Source organism: Balaenoptera borealis, assembly GCF_965194805.1.
Source record: "Balaenoptera borealis genome assembly, contig: HAP1_SCAFFOLD_248, whole genome shotgun sequence".
Lineage (NCBI taxonomy): Eukaryota > Metazoa > Chordata > Mammalia > Artiodactyla > Balaenopteridae > Balaenoptera > Balaenoptera borealis.
The window spans coordinates 174229-189719 of NW_028123909.1; the positions used below are offsets into that span (position 1 = coordinate 174229).

The 15491-nt window shown below is 56.8% G+C and overlaps 1 pseudogene across 1 annotated transcript; it reads left to right on the plus strand.

Annotated features, from left to right (window-relative positions):
- Positions 1-509: 509 nt before the first annotated feature.
- LOC309621284 (thimet oligopeptidase-like) lies at positions 510-15252 on the plus strand (annotated as a pseudogene). Its single transcript has 8 exons — positions 510-515; positions 11831-11966; positions 12167-12542; positions 12622-12817; positions 13831-13873; positions 13980-14108; positions 14745-14883; positions 15097-15252. The product of its transcript is annotated as a thimet oligopeptidase-like (transcript).
- The last annotated feature ends 239 nt before the right edge of the window (positions 15253-15491 follow it).

A 15491-nucleotide genomic window follows, 5' to 3' on the forward strand; every position in this document is an offset into this window, starting at 1 on the left:
GGCTCAGCGCGCGCCGTGGGGGAAGAGAGGTGGAGGTCCGGGAAGAGGGGACGGGCGGCACTCACGTAGACCAGCAGCAGCCATGGGTAGACGGCGGGCTCGGCCACCACGGGCGACTCCAGCCTCAGCTTCTCCCCCACGTTTTCGCGCGCGGCCCCCGCACCAGGCTAGTCTGGCGGTTGGGGGAGGGGCGGGGCGCCGCCGGCGGGGGCGGGACAGGCGGGCGGGCGGGCGGGAGGCTGAGGGGAGGGAGCCTGGCCTGGGCCTCAGCCGGCGCCGCCGCCGCCGCCGCCGCCGGCCTGCTCCCGTCCGGCCCCCGGCTCCCTCTTTGTGGTCACAGGCCCGGGGCCTCCAGCGCTGCTGCCAACTGGGGCCGGCCTGAGCAAGCACAATGAGCCGGGGCCCGGCTGAACCACTCACTCGCGGCGAGCACCTCCCGCCCCGTGGACCCGCCCCCACGCACGCACGTACGCACGTACGAACGCACGCACGTACGGACGCAAGCACGCATGCACGTCTTCAGCTGCCCCCGGCCACACCCACCGGCCCGAAGTGGAGACCCGGGGAGACCCCTCGGGGCCTGGGGTGGCGGGTTCGACTCCCGCCCTTGACGTACCGTGACACCTCCCCCCCAATATGTTTCTAGGTATTATATGTATATATGAATATACTATTATATACACACTTCCGTATGAATTTATATGTGTATGTACATGCGCATATTTACATATAGGTGTGTGTGTGTACACATTGTATATATGTATGTGTATATATCTTATATATATGATATATGTATGTATATATACGATGAATTTCTATATACAGTACATATATATTTTTATGCTATATGCTTTTATATGTAGGTGTATATGTGTGTCTATATGTATGTACGTGTATGTATTGCATATATTATATGTGTATGTATGTATACTGTCTATATGCACACCTAAATATCTTTGTATGTGTGTATATACGTATGCTATATATGTACCTAGGTGTGTATATTGCATATGTTATACGTATGTGTACATACTGTATACAAACTATGCATTTTATATGTGTGTATGTATAGTGTATATGTATGTGTGTATTGTCTATATTGTGTGTATATGTGTGTATACATACTGTATATATACGAACTGCATTTTATATGTGTGTATATATGTATGTGTGTATCGTATATACTATGTGTGTATATGTGTGTACGCATACTGCATATGTACACAGCTGTATATTTTTGTATGCTTGTACATATGTACGTGTGTGTGTATATACACACACACCCCATATGGATTCTGTTTGTCTGGAGAACCCTCACTGATACGGACACTTATGACAATTGAGTACCTGCTCTTTGCCAGCCAGGGAGCCAAAGGCTTGTCTTTCGGTGTCTCCCTTAAGTATCACGAGTCCCAGGAGGGAAGGTGATGCTGCTCCTACCAGTTGAGGTGCCTCAGGGTCAGTTAGGTGGACAGGGCGGGGGGCTGGAGCCTGGTGGAGCCCAGGTGGAGTTCTAGCAGCAGTACAGCCTAGCAGTCCCACTTCCCCGGGTGCTTCTCACAAAGACGCCGAGGGAGAGTCGGGACCTGAAGGAGGGAATGAGGAAGCTTCCGTGGGTCCGCAAGCCCAGACCAAGGCTGACTCGTCAAGAGTGTTAGAGGTCAGGACTGTGGTTACCCTGGGGGTGGGCTTACACAGAGCCATTCATATCCTGAAAAAGTATCCATTCTGCTCTTGTTTGTATGGTTACCCCCCTCCCCCAAATCTTTTAAAAACAGATTCTCTTGGTTGCTGGGAACACACACGGGGAAGTTGTGTGTGAGGGGGTATGATCCAGGGGACAGGGAGGATAAGCCCCCCACTCGTAGGGCAAGGAGTGGCTCAGCTTTGTGAGCTGAGGATGGCCCACGAGGTTCCAGAGAGAAGGGTCCCTGCTCCGTTCCTGCTCTGTGCACCCCATTCCCAGCCTGAGAAGCCCAGAGCCACCCACCCCCCCGCAACACACACACACCAGGGAGGAGAGCCAGTCACCCTGGCTCCCAGCCTCCGGCTCCAAGGCTCCCGGCACTAGGAGCTATTTTCAGCTTTCATGCCCTAGGACACGGCCAGAGCTATTGTCTCCGGAAACTCTCTGTCTGTCTCTCGCCCGGCCTCCCTCCCTTCCTCCCTCCCTCCTCCGCTTCTTCCCCTCCAGCTCCATCTGTCCTCCCCTCCACCCTGCATTTCTACCCAGGATGGCTCACAGACAGCTGCTCCCCGTGCCCACCTGCCACCATTCCATGGATGTCAAAGCAAGCCCTGGGGACTTCCCTGGAGGTCCAGTGATTAAGACTCCGAGCTTCCACTGCAGGGGACGCGGGTTCGATCCCTGGTCAGGGACATAAGATCCCACATGCCACACAGCACGGCCAAAACAAAATGAATAAATAAAGTTATAGTGATGAAACAGCCCTAGTGGTGCAAGGATGGGACGTATAGCTCTATGGTATAGAAAAAAGGTCCAGAAACAGATATATGAGAACTTGATATGATAGAAAGTGGGGAAATTAAGGAGTTTTCAATAAATGGCATTAGGACAATTGCATATCCATGTGGGGAAAAGTAAATTAGAAAAAAAAAAAAGCAAGCCCTGGTCAGGTGTGACCTTGGGCCCAGGGCCATTGGCACAGGTTGTCATGTGGGATGTTCTTCCTTAGACTCCTCCCTCCCTCCTGTGTCACTGTCACTTCCTCCAGAACCTTCCTGGACTCCCCTCCACAAGCCCAGGGTGTGCCCTCACCCGCCCTGGATCACCAGAATTCCAATCCCGGCCCACCCTTCCCCGCCAGGTAGAGAACTGTGCATGGTCAATAAGACCGTAGAGGTCATTGGCCATTGCTATTGCAGCTGGAATTGTTACTGTGTTTAGATAGGGTGACCAACACCCGCCCCCAGTTTGCCCAGGACCGCTCAGGTTTGAGCGCTGGAACTCTGGGGAAACTCTCAGTCCCGGGGAACCCCAGAAGGCTGGTCAGCCTATTTAGGACAGATCTTTCACTTGATCTCCCAACCCCCGAGAGCCAGAAAGGGAATCTCCCCCCTCCTTCCATTGTAACCTTCATTCATTCATCCACTCATCCCTTTATTCAACTCCTTTATTCAGCAAGTATTTATGAAGCATCTACTACACAGCAGACACTCTTCTAGGTGCTGGGGACATAACAGCATCCCTGTCCTCAAAGAGCTCACGTTCTAGTGAGGGCAGCAAACAGTAAACTGAGAAGGTGTGATTTATTACATGGGGATGATGTCTCGGAGACCACTGCAGGGCAGGGGAGGTGGGAGAGGAAAGGGGCAGTTCTAAATGCAGGCGCTGACGGGATTGGGGCAGACCTTGCCCTGGGCCAGGCTGGTTGCTTCAACACAGCTGTCCTCGCCCAGAGCCATCCTGCCCCCGCCTCACCCAGTTCTTCCGTGATGTGTGGGGAAAATCTGTGGTTGTCACAACTGGGAGGGAGGGCCCCTGGAATCAAATGGGTGAGGCCAGGGATGCTGCTAAACCCCACACAGTGCCCAGGAGGGGCCCTCAGCAGAGGATGACCCGCCCCGAATAACCCCAGTGCCACGGGGGAGACCCTGCACTAATATTATTCAGACCCGCTGGTGCCCCGATTCCTGCACAGGCAGGGACTCTAACCGGCTCACCTCTGTATCCCGAGGTGACCTAGAGTGGGGCAGCCACGAGGGCTGAGATGAGTATCGGGGGTGAAATGACAAACCTCTGCACCCACTCTCCCCTCCGCACCCCAGGGGCGATGGTCTCTATCTCCTCCCCGTGCAGGTAGCTTTTCCCTGAGCCATTTCTTCTTGTCAAGGTCCCTGTCGCAGGTTGGGTTCCCCGAAGATGACGTTGAGAGCAAGGATTGGAGTGCAGGTGGTTGATGTGAGGCGTGCAGGAACAGATACAGCTGCCATAGGGTCCCACAATTCCACTCCCGGGCATAGATCCGGAGAAAACTCTAATTCAAAACTATACATACACCCCTGGCATTTCCCTGGTGGTCCAGTGGTTAAGAATCCATGCTTCCAGTGCAGGGGGCGTGGGTTCCATCTCTGGTCAGGGAACTAAGATCTCACATGCCGTGTGACAATAAAAGAAGAAAGAAAGAAAGAGAGAAAGAGAGAAAGAGAGAGAAAGAAAGAAAGAAAGAAAGAGAAAGAGAGAGAGAGAAAGAAAGAAAGGAAGAAAGGAAGAAGGAAAGAAGAAAGAAAGAAAGATACATGCACCCCAACGTTCATTGCAGCACTATTTACAGTAGCCAAGACATGGAAGCTACCTAAATGTCCACTGATGGATGAATGGATAAAGAAGATGTGGTACATATATACAATGGAATATTATTCAGCCATAAAAAGAATGAAATAATGCTATTTGCAGCAACGTGGATGGACCTAGAGATTATCATACTAAGTGAAGTAAGTCAGAAGAGAAAGACAAATATCATATGATCTCACTTATATGTGAAATCTAAAATACGACACAAATGAACTCGTCTACAAAACAAAAACAGACTCACAGACATAGAGAACAGACTTGTGGTTGCCAAGGGGGAGAAACAGTGAGGGAGGGTTGGATTGGGAGTTTGGGGTTAGCAGATGCAAACTATTAAATATAGGATGGATAAACTACAACGTCCTACTGTCTAGCACAGGGAACTATATTCAGTATCCTGTGATAAGCCATAACGGAAAAGAAAAAAGTTTTATTTATAGGTTCCATCCCTAACTGAGCTGGCCCATCCCCTCCCATGTTTCTAAGTGCAGCCCGAGGCTGCAGACTTCCCACCCCACCGTGGTCTTCAGCTCCAGAGCAAGCCACCTGCGAACCACCCACATCTTCCCAGGGGCTGGCAACTCTCCTTTGCTACTGATTCCAAGACACATCCAAATAGCAAAAATGTGACCATGAAAAGAAACTCAGGCATGTTCAAATCAGGGAAATAACATTCTTAGCTCTGTTCAGTACTCGCTTAATTTTACAAGAGCTTAGAGTTACAAAAAAGTTGCAAAGATCTGTACAGAGTGTACAGAGTGCCGTGGACCCTGACCCAGTACCCCTATTTCCAACTCATTAGTACCTTAGTGTGACATGTTTATCCAACTAAGGAACCAAGATGGATACATTGTTATTAACTAAAGTCCACACTTTATTAGAATTTCCCTAGTGTTCCCCTAACATCCTTTTTCTGTCCCAGTCTCCTCTGGGCTGTGACATTTCTCAGACGTCGCTGGGTTTTGATACCTTGAAAGTTTTGAGGAGGACTGGTCAGGTGTTTTGTCCCTCAATTTGTTAGTCTGTTTGTTTTCTGATGTTTTCTTATGGTTGGTCTGGAGTTATGGGGTTTGGGGCGGAAGACCCAGACAGAGATAAAAATGCCATTCTCCTCAGGTCACATCAAGGATACACACCATCAACGGGACTTATGACAAACGATTTTACCCTTGATCACCTGGCCAGTATTGTCTTTTTTTTCTTGCTGCGTTGGGTCTTCGTTGCGTGTGGGCTTCTGTAGTTGTGGCACGGGGGCTCAGTAGTTCTGGCTCCCAGGATCTAGAGTGCAGGCTCAGTAGTTGTGGCCCACGGGCTTAGTTGATCTGCGGCACCTGGGATCTTCCCGGACCAGGGCTTGAACCTGTGTCCCCTGCATTGGCAGGCGGATTCTTTTCTTTTCTTTTTTTCTTTTGCAACCAAAACGTTAATCCCAAGGATTCTCACAAAACATATTACAAATGACAGCATGAAAAAAAAAATTGCACAGTAACTCAAAGTTCAGCTCTACAATATACTCTTAATCTGGCAGGACATTGGTATCTTGATAATCTCAAATTTCCAAAAAATATTACAAAGAGCTATGTATTCATGTACAGCAATCACAGAGGGGACGTATGACCTAACTCAAAGGTAAACTAACTTCCTTGAAACTTCTTAGATTTTAAACTCCCTGGACAATCTCTTGTCCGGTGTGAAGACTAGTGGAATTTTTAAACCTCTAATCTAGGGTAAGGGTGCGGCTTTCATTTTTACCTGCTGGCTTGGGTTCACAGCACCTTTTAAAGACTGCTTGCTTAACTACAGCTGCATACCACATCCCAGCTACAGAAAGTCTTTTCAATGTTTGCCAGTGTTGTTTCCATAATAGTAAACATCACACTTTAGGTGGGCAGGAGTTAGAGTTTTATTATCAGTCTAGGCAAGACCAAAAATTCAAAGCAAGTTCAATTTTGCTTAAGGGAACATTGTAAGGTAACAATTCTTCATATTACATGCCTCCCAGGACCCATTTCAAACCATAGAGAATGACACCTTTATGTGTCACTGTCCCAAGAGACAAACAAATGTGAACAACTAAAACATTTAAAAAGTGCACCAAGCTTCGGAAGTCTCAAACAAAACTTGAATTTTCTGTACATACTCCTGCCAAATGAAGTTATTGCCTGTACACCACTCCTCTTGCAAAGTGGTCTTCTATTTCCTTTCATCTGACCTAGATCGGCTAGGAGACCTAGAGAAAGATCAGGACGGCTTGTGATTTCTCTCTTGGGACAGGGATCTCTCTCTTCTCCTATATCTAGAAAGGGACCTGCTCTGGCTGACGGAGAAGGCTCTCCATCTTGGAGATGTGTGGGAGGTGGAGGACTCCTCCTCCCATAATCATCTCGAGGGCGACGACCCCAAGAAGGAGGCGGTCACGATTTCGACTTCTCTTTTCCCCATTCGACAGGTCCACTCTTACTCGGCAGCCACATAGTGTTCTCCCATCTAGTTCTCGGACAGCATCGGCTGCATCTTGGGGATCTTCACATTCAACGAGAGCGAAGCCGGGAGGGTTTTTAGCACCCCACACACTTCAGAGTGGTCCATAATAGCCTAAAGCTCGTTCCAATTCAGCCTTGTTACCACTGTTTCCAAGATTCCCTACATAAACTTTACAGTCCAACGGACAGGAATCACGTTGCAAGACCCTCGTGGCTCCTGGGTTTCACGGGCCACAGGGTGGTCCCGGGCCTCTAGAATCTGGTAGCTGAATCTGCTCGCACAAGCTGTCCTGTGGGGATGCGTTTTCCCCTATGTGTCCTGCTCGGGGCCCTGCTCTCTTGGCCTGGCCTCCCGGGTGAGAGGGTGAACCCCAGCTCCCTGGAGCAGACACTCAGAGCCCTGGTGACCGGACTCACGCCTGACGGGGCTGGAGCGGCGGCTGGACACGTGTGGCCAGCCTGGTGGTGTTTGGCCCCGTCTGCAGTTCCAGTTCCAGCTGAGAAAGAGCCTCCCTGTGTTACTTTCTCCTGGTTGTGTAAGGATCCCCGGTGTCATTTGACAGAAATGTAGACGGTGTGTTCTTTCTCTCTTTTCTCCCTGCTTCCTCTCCTCCCTCTCTGCCTCCCTCTCTCCCTGTACCTCTTTCCCTGTTCCGCTCTCCCTCTACCTCTTTCCCACTCCCTCTCTCGCTCTCCCTCTGTCTCTTCTTCTCTCCCTCCCTCTCTCCCTCTCCCTCCCTCTCCCTCTCTCTTTCCTCTCCCTATCTCCCTCTCTCCTCTCTCCCTCTTCCCTCTTCCTCTCCCTCTTCCCTCTGCCTCTTTCCTCTGCCTCTTTCCTCTCCCTCTTCCCTCTCCTCTTTCCCTCTCCTTCTCTCCCTCCCCCTCTCTCCCTCTCCCTCTCTCCCCCCTCTCTCTCCCTCTTCCTCTCTCCCTCTCCCCTGTCTCTGCCTCTCCCTCCGTCTCTCCCTCTGGGAGGGAGTGAGGGAGATGGAGAGATGGAGGGAGCGGGAGAGTTGGAGGGAGAGGGAGAGGGAGAGGGAGAAGAGGGAGGAGAGGGAGGGAGAAGACGTCTCTCCCTCCCTCCCTCCCTCTGCCTCCCTCCCTCTCCTCCCTTTCCCTCTCCCTCCGTCTCTCCGTCTCCCTCACTCCCTCTCAGAGAGGGAGAGACGGAGGGAGAGGCAAAGACAAGGGAGAGGGGGAGAGGGGGAGAGGGAGAGAGGGAGGGGGAGAGAGAGGGGGGAGAGAGGGAGAGCTCTCTTCCTCCCTCCTTCTCCCTCTCTCCTCCTTCTCTCCCTCTCTCCCTCACCCTCTCTCCCTCTCCCTCCCTCCATCACTTTCCCTCCTTCTCCCTCTCTCCCTCCCAGAGAGGGAGAGACAGAGGGAGAGGGAGAGGGGGGAGACAGGGACACGGAGAGGGAGGGAGGGAGGGAGGGAGACAGAGAGGGAAGCAGGCACCCTCTCGCCTTCTCCCTCTCCCTACCTCCTTCTCCGACTCCTCCTCTCCTCTCCCTCTGTCTCTCCCTCTCCCTCCCTCCCTCCCTCTAGGAGAGGGAGAGGGAGAGGAAGGGAGGGAGAGAGAGAGAGGGAGGGGAAGGGAGACGGAGAGGGAGAGACGTCTCGCCCTCCTTCCCTCTCCCTCCCTCGCCCTTTCCCTTCCTCTCTCCCTCTCCCTCCCTCTGTCTCACCCTCTCCCTCCCTCTGTCTCTCCCACTCCCTCCCTCTGTCTCTCCCTCTCCCTCACTCCCTCCCAGAGAGGGAGAGATGGAGGGAGAGGGAGAGACGAGGGAGAGGGAGAGAGGGAGAGAGGGAGGGGGGAGAGAGGGAGAGGGAAGAGGGAGAGTGGGAGAGAGGGAGAGAAGGAGGAGAGAGGGAAAGGGAGGAAGAGACCTCTCTCTTTCTCCCTCTCTCCGTCTCTCCCTCTCTCCCCCTCTCTCTCCCTCTCCCTCTCTCCCTCTTCCCTCTCTGCCTCTTCCCTCTGCTTCTTTCCTCTGCCTCTTTCCTCTCCCTCTTCCCTCTCCTCTTTCCCTCTCCTTCTCTCCCTCCCCTCTCCCTCTGGGAGGGAGTGAGGGAGATGGAGAGATGGAGGGAGCGGGAGAGTTAGACGGAGAGGGAGAAGGAGAGGGAGAAGAGGGAGGAAAGGGAGGGAGGAAACGTCTCTCCCTCCCTCCCTCCCTCTCCTCCCTTTCCCTCTCCCTCCGTCTCTCCGTCTCCCTCACTCCCTCTCAGAGAGGGAGAGACGGAGGGAGAGGCAAAGACAAGGGAGAGGGGGAGAGGGAGAGAGGGAGGGGGAGAGAGAGGGGGGAGAGAGGGAGAGCTCTCTTCCTCCCTCCCTCTCCCTCTCCCCTCCTTCTCTCCCTCTCCCTCCCTCCATCACTTTCCCTCCTTCTCCCTCTCCCTCTCTCCCTCCCAGAGAGGGAGAGACAGAGGGAGAGGGAGAGGGGGGAGACAGGGACACGGAGAGGGAGGGAGGGAGGGAGGGAGACAGAGAGGGAAGCAGGCACCCTCTCGCCTTCTCCCTCTCCCTACCTCCTTCTCCGACTCCTCCTCTCCTCTCCCTCTGTCTCTCCCTCTCCCTCCCTCCCTCTAGGAGAGGGAGAGGGAGAGGAAGGGAGGGAGAGGGAGAGAGGGAGGGGGAGGGAGACGGAGAGGGAGAGACGGAGAGACGTCTCGTCCTCCTTCCCTCTCCCTCCCTCGCCCTTTCCCTTCCTCTCTCCCTCTCCCTCCCTCTGTCTCACCCTCTCCCTCCCTCTGTCTCTCCCTCTCCCTCACTCCCTCCCAGAGAGGGAGAGATGGAGGGAGAGGGAGAGACGAGGGAGAGGGGGAGAGGGAGAGAGGGAGGGGGGAGGGAGGGAGAGGGAAGAGGGAGAGTGGGAGAGAGGGAGAGAAGGAGGAGAGAGGGAAAGGGAGGAAGAGACCTCTCTCTCTCTCCCTCTCTCCGTCTCTCCCTCTCTCCCCCTCTCTCTCCCTCTCCCTCTCTCCCTCTCCCTTGTCTCTGCCTCTTCGTCTCTCTGTCTCTGGGAGGGAGTGAGGGAGATGGAGAGACAGAGGGAGAGGGAGGAGAGGGAGCGAGGAAGAGGGAGAGAGGGAGGGAGAGAGGGAGGGAGAGAGGGAGGGAGGGAGGGAGGGAGAGATGTCTTTGTCTTTCCCTCCCTCCCTCTATCACTCTCTCCCTCTTCCCCCTCCCTCTCCTGCTCCCTGTCCCTCTCCCTCCCTCTATCCCTCTCTCCCTCTCCCCCCTCCCTCTCCTGCTCCCTGTCCCTCTCCCTCCACCTCCTTCCCTCTCTGGAGAGGGAAGGAGGTGGAGGGAGAGGGAGAGGGAGAGGGAGCACGAGAGGGAGAGAGGGAGAGGGAAAGAGGTATAGGAAGAGCGGAACAGGGAAACAGGGACAGGGAAAGGGGGACAGGGAGAGAGGGAGAGGGAAAGAGGGAGAGGGAGAGGGAGAGCAGAGCAGGGAAACAGGGACAGGGAAAGAGGGAGGCAGAGAGGGAGATGGAAACGGGGAAAGGGAGGGGGGACGGATAGAGGGAGAGGGAGAGAGGGACAGGGAAAGAGAGACAGGGATGGAGGGAGGGAGAGAGGGACAGGACAGGGCAAGAGGGACAGGGAGAGAGGGAGGGAGAGAGGGAGGGAGAGAGGCAGAGGGAGAGATGGAGGGAGAGTGAGAGGCAGGGAGGTAGAGGGAGGGAGGGAGGGAGACAGAGAGGGAGACAGGGAGAAGGGCTGATGGGGGCTCCCTCCCCCTCCCATCCTCTGCCCACTGCTTTCTCTTTTTTCTGCTTCAACAAACACCAGGCGCCTTTCAGATCAGCCCTGAAGTCAACGTTGATGCTTGGGACGGCCTGACCTCCCCGCTGCCTTCCAGCCCAGGACCACAGCTGGGAGATGAAGTCTGCGGGGCCCTGGGGGGGGGCGGCGGCGGCGGAGGTGGTGGAGGCAGGCACCTCCTCTGACGCCCAATCTCTCCTCGTTTACGAGGCAGCCGCCAGCTCCCCTCCCTGACTCCCCAAGATTTGGGGCCATTTTAATATGTGTCGATAATGCCATGAGCTACTATTTAACTTTTCCACGAGGACCCATCTCCCGAAATGCAGTGGTTTTCAGGCTTGGCTGCACTAGAGAACCCCCAGGGAAAGGAGAGACGTCTGTACCTCCCTCTCTCTCCCTCTCCCTCCGTATCTCCTTCTGGCTCTCTCCCTCTCCTTCTGGGGTGATGCCCGATGAGCTCAGATTCGCAGATGTTCCCCCCATCCCCTCTCTGTGCCTTGCGTGGGGCCTGGGCCTTCTCACTGTGGCCCGGGAACAGCCTCGACATTCAGACATCAGTTCCTGCAAGGACACTTGCGTTTGGTCCATACCGCATGTGGCTGCAGTCTGTGCTTCTCCCGTTTAGCATCTTCAGTAGATGGGGGCTGTGCATGAGCCCTTCATCTTCCCCGCAGACACCACTGGTGCTTGCTCGGCCTCGCGGGTGATGTCCACGGGGGACAGACCTGTGTCCCCACCTTCTTGGGCTGCAGACAGGCCACGTTGGTCCTGTGGTGACTGGGGGCTCCCAGGAGAACCCCACCGCAGACCCAGAGAGGTGGCCCCAGAGAAGGTGGCGTACGCCTGGGGCCAGGCCTCACCAGCCAACCACGGGCCACCTGCAGCAACAGGTCTCTCGCCGTCCAGGGGCTGGGTGTTCGGGCGCCGTGGGGATGAGCTGCTGTCTGCACGGCAGCCAAGTTTGTATTGTTGAGCCCGGGGAGGCCCCTGGGTGGCTCCTGGAGAGCCTGGTCACATTTCTTCCTGCCCTTGGCCTTAGAGCTCATCATGGTTCACGCCGTTTCTGGTTCCAAAAGGACCTGTGTTCATAAAGACCACATGTTAGGACAGCACCAAAGTGTCTAGAAATCCAGGCCAGGAGGAGGAGGGAGGGGGTTTGGCTGTGCCTGCCAGTGGCCTGAGAGCCCTCCCACCCACAGAGACCTGGCCCGGGGCCTGTGGGGAGGGCGTGGCCCACGGTCCCCAGCGCTGGCTGTCTCTGGGTTCCAGGAGAACTGCGCGATCCTCGGGGAGCTGGTAAGGCTGCAGGCTCAGAAGTCCCGCCTGCTGGGATTCAGCACGCGTGCCGACTCTGTGCTGGAGATGAACATGGCCAAGACCAGCCAGGTGGTGGCCACTTTCCTAGGTAACCCCGCCTCCCCGAGTCCCAGTGGGGACGGGGGTCAGGTGGACCTTGACTGGACGTGGTGCTGCCTGAGACCCCACTGTGTCAGCCCTTGGGGGTCGCCTTCCCCAACCCTTCATTCTGCCTCGAGGGGCGTGGGGTGGGGGGCGGCTGGGCGGCTGCCACAGGGACATAGCTGAGCCTCTCCCCTCCGCCCGCAGATGAGCTGGCCCAGAAGCTGAAGCCCCTCGGGGAGCAGGAGCGGCCCTGATCCTGGAGCTAAAGAAGGCTGAGTGCCAGAGGCGGGGCCTGCACTTTGATGGGCCCATCAACGTCTAGGACCTGCGCTACTACATGAACCAGGGGGAGGAGACGCGCTACCACGTGGACCAGTACCTGCTCAATGAGTCCTTCCCCATGCAGGTGGTCACGCGCGGGCGGCTGGGCATCTCCCAGGAGCTGCTGGGGCTGACCTTCGACCTGGAGGAAGGCGCCAACATGCGTCACGAAGATGAAGATGTGAGGCTCTACACGGTCCGGGACGCGGCCTCGGGCAAGGTCATCCATCAGCAAGTTCTACCTGGACCTCTACCCTCGGTGCATGCGTGGGAGAACCTGTCGGCCGTGGGCCGGGGCTCCTCTGTGGTAGCGGGGCCTCACCCGCGTCCCTCCCCAGGGAAGGGAAGTCCGGGCACATGGCCTGCTTTGGCCTGCAGCCGGGCTGCCTGCAGCAGGACGGGAGGCACCAGATTGCCATCGCGGCCATGGTGGCCAACTTCACCAAGCCTACGCCCAACCCGCCCTCCCTGTTCCAGCATGATGAGCTGGAGACCTACTTCCATGAGTTCTGGCAAGCGATGCACCAGCTCCGCTCCCAGGAGGGTGCGGGCGAGGGGCTGAAGGCAGGGGGCGGGGAGGGCCCGGGCTCTCCCGTGGTCCTCAGGCAGGCCCTCGCCACGGGATTCTTCCGCTGATGTCACCCCGCACGAGGAGACGCCCTCGGTGTCAGTTTCCATCATCAAACCCCACGCACTGGGCGCGTAAACAACGGAAGTGGATGTCCTCGAGACTCTGGAGGCTGGAAGTCCCAGATCAAGGAGTCAGGACTGGTTCCCTGCATGTTAAATACAGGTATTCAAGAGTTGCCTTTAAAAAAGACAAAATAGAAGAAAGGAACGTTGCATGCAAGGCTGGTGAGTGATGAGTGATGAGAACCAGAGGTTAGGCTCTGGGGCCGGGAGCACCACGCCCTGTGAGGCCCTGGGGCTGCTGCCAGTCTCGGTGGAGGCTCAGCAAGTCCCAGTGACTTCCCAATGTGGGGGGGGTCCCCAGATGAGCGTCTGGGCCCAGGACCCAGTGCTCGTTCAGTCTTCCTGCAGTCAGCCCTTCGTCCTGAGAGCGATGCTCTCACAGACTGCAACCGGAGCGCGTGGGGACACTTTACTGAGCTGTGCAGCCGTCACTACTGCCCTGTTCTGGAACATTTCCCTCACCCCAAAAAGGTCCCTCACGCCCTTAGTTATCATTCCCTCCCCTCCCCTGTCCCTGACAACCAGGAACCCACTCTGACTCTGTGGATCTACCTGTTCTGGACGTTTCCCCTCAGTGGGGTCACACCCTGTGTGTCCTTCTGTGTCTGACTTCTCTCGCTGAGCACCGTGTTCTCACGGTGCATCCACGTGGCAGCGAGTGGCAGGGCTTCACACCTTTGCGTGGTCGAGGGCCGGAAAAAAGACAAACGAAAAGAAGGGCACGTTGCCTGCGACTCTGGTGACAGCCGGGGATGAGAACCAGAGGGTAGGCTCTGGGGCCGGGAGCGCCGCGCCCTGTGAAGCCCTGGCGCTGCTGCCAGTCTCGGCGGGGCACGAGCAGCGCCGTCCCCCAGGAGCTGCTGGACAAGCTCATCAAGTCCCGGCTGGCCAACCCCCGTGCGGCCGGGCCGAGGGAAAGGAAAGGGGCTCCCGGACCGCCCGGCTGGAAAGCGCGGCCTGGACACAGTGCCAGCGCCCCCGTCTCCTTCCTCCCGCCCTCCAGGCCTCTTCAACCTGCGCCAGATCGTCCTGGCCAAGGTGGACCAGGCCCTGCACACGCAGACGCCCTCGGACCCGGCCTAGGACAATGCCCGCCTCTGCCAGGAGATCCTCGGGGTCCCAGCCACGCCAGGTAGCCAAGCGCACGCCGGGCCCACCTTAGCGGTCAGTTGGCGGCTACTGCCCAGGTCAAGAGGATCCTCTGGTGGTGTGTGAAGGGGGACCGACTGACGGGCTCTGGTCGAGGCTCGCTGACCTCTGGCCTCTTCCTGCCTGGGTTCCTGGGCTGGTCCCTCCAGCTGTGGCCCGCGGAGTCCGAGGGTGGGCTGGGCGTATCTGCACGTGCTTTCTGGAGAGCCTGGAAGAGGCAGGAGAGGGCTTCATACCCCGGACGGAACGCGTCGACGAGGTTTGCCCGTGCGTGTCGGTGCGGAGACGCAGTTCACTCCCTCGTGAGCGCTTTAACCCGCGCTCTCCCCGTGCTGGAGGGCGAGCCCTGACTCATCCCTCGGAGCCTCGGGCAGCTGTCCCTGTAAGAGGCTTAGGGGTGAACCCTCGTGAGCTTCAGCAGAAAGTCGGCAAAGATTGATTTGTGTCCCTCCACTGAGTTGCCCGCAAGGTCCCCGTTTTCTAGAAGTGTTGGGCCAATACTCCCTCTAGTGGCAGGGGACTCAGACAGGGCTGCTTTGAGGCCCCAAGCTCTGGGCTCTGGGGAAGGGGCACGGAGCGGCCAGGGGGCCGGGCAGGAGCCTCTCCGCGTGTGTCCCAGGGACCCACCTGCCTGCGACCTTCGGCCACCTGGCAGGAAGCTACGACGCCCAGTCCTATGGCTACCTGTGCAGCGAGGTGTACTCCGCGGACACGGTCCACACACTCGTTTCAAGCAGGAGGGCGTCCTGAGTGGCAAGGTGAGAGGCCGGCCTGCCGTGCAGACCAACACGGAGGTCCTTGGCCTGGGCCTAGATGCTTGTGCCGCCCGCCTGGGCCTGCCAGGCTCTGAGGGCCCTGCCCAGAACCCCCTGCTCCCCTGCCCTTTGTTGAGTCACAGCAGAGGTGGCCACACCCACACCCTCCGTGAAGGGGGTGCTCCACCCTCCTGCAGCCCCGCCCCCTCTCCTCAGGTTGCCATGGACTACAGAAGCTGCATTCTGAGGCCAGGGGGCTCCGAGGATGCCAAGGGCATGGTGAAGCTCTTCCTGGGTTGTGACCCCATGCAGGACGCCTTCCTCCTGAGCAAAGGGCTGCAGGTTGAGGGCTGCAAGCCGCCGGCCTGCTGACGGCACGGGGTTTTGCCCCCCCGGGCGGGCCGGGTGCCTTAGCGCCCCGTCGGGGCGGGGGAGGGGCCGTGTGTCCTCCCAGCCCCCGAGTCCCCGGCGGCCGGCCTAGGCCAAAAGTCTCCACCTGGAAGTGTCTGGAAAGCCTGGCATCAAGGCTCCCCCTTGTTGCACTAATGCAATCCCTTCCTGGGGAGCTTTCCTGGTAACAAAACGGTTCTTTGAAAACGCAGCCATTAATA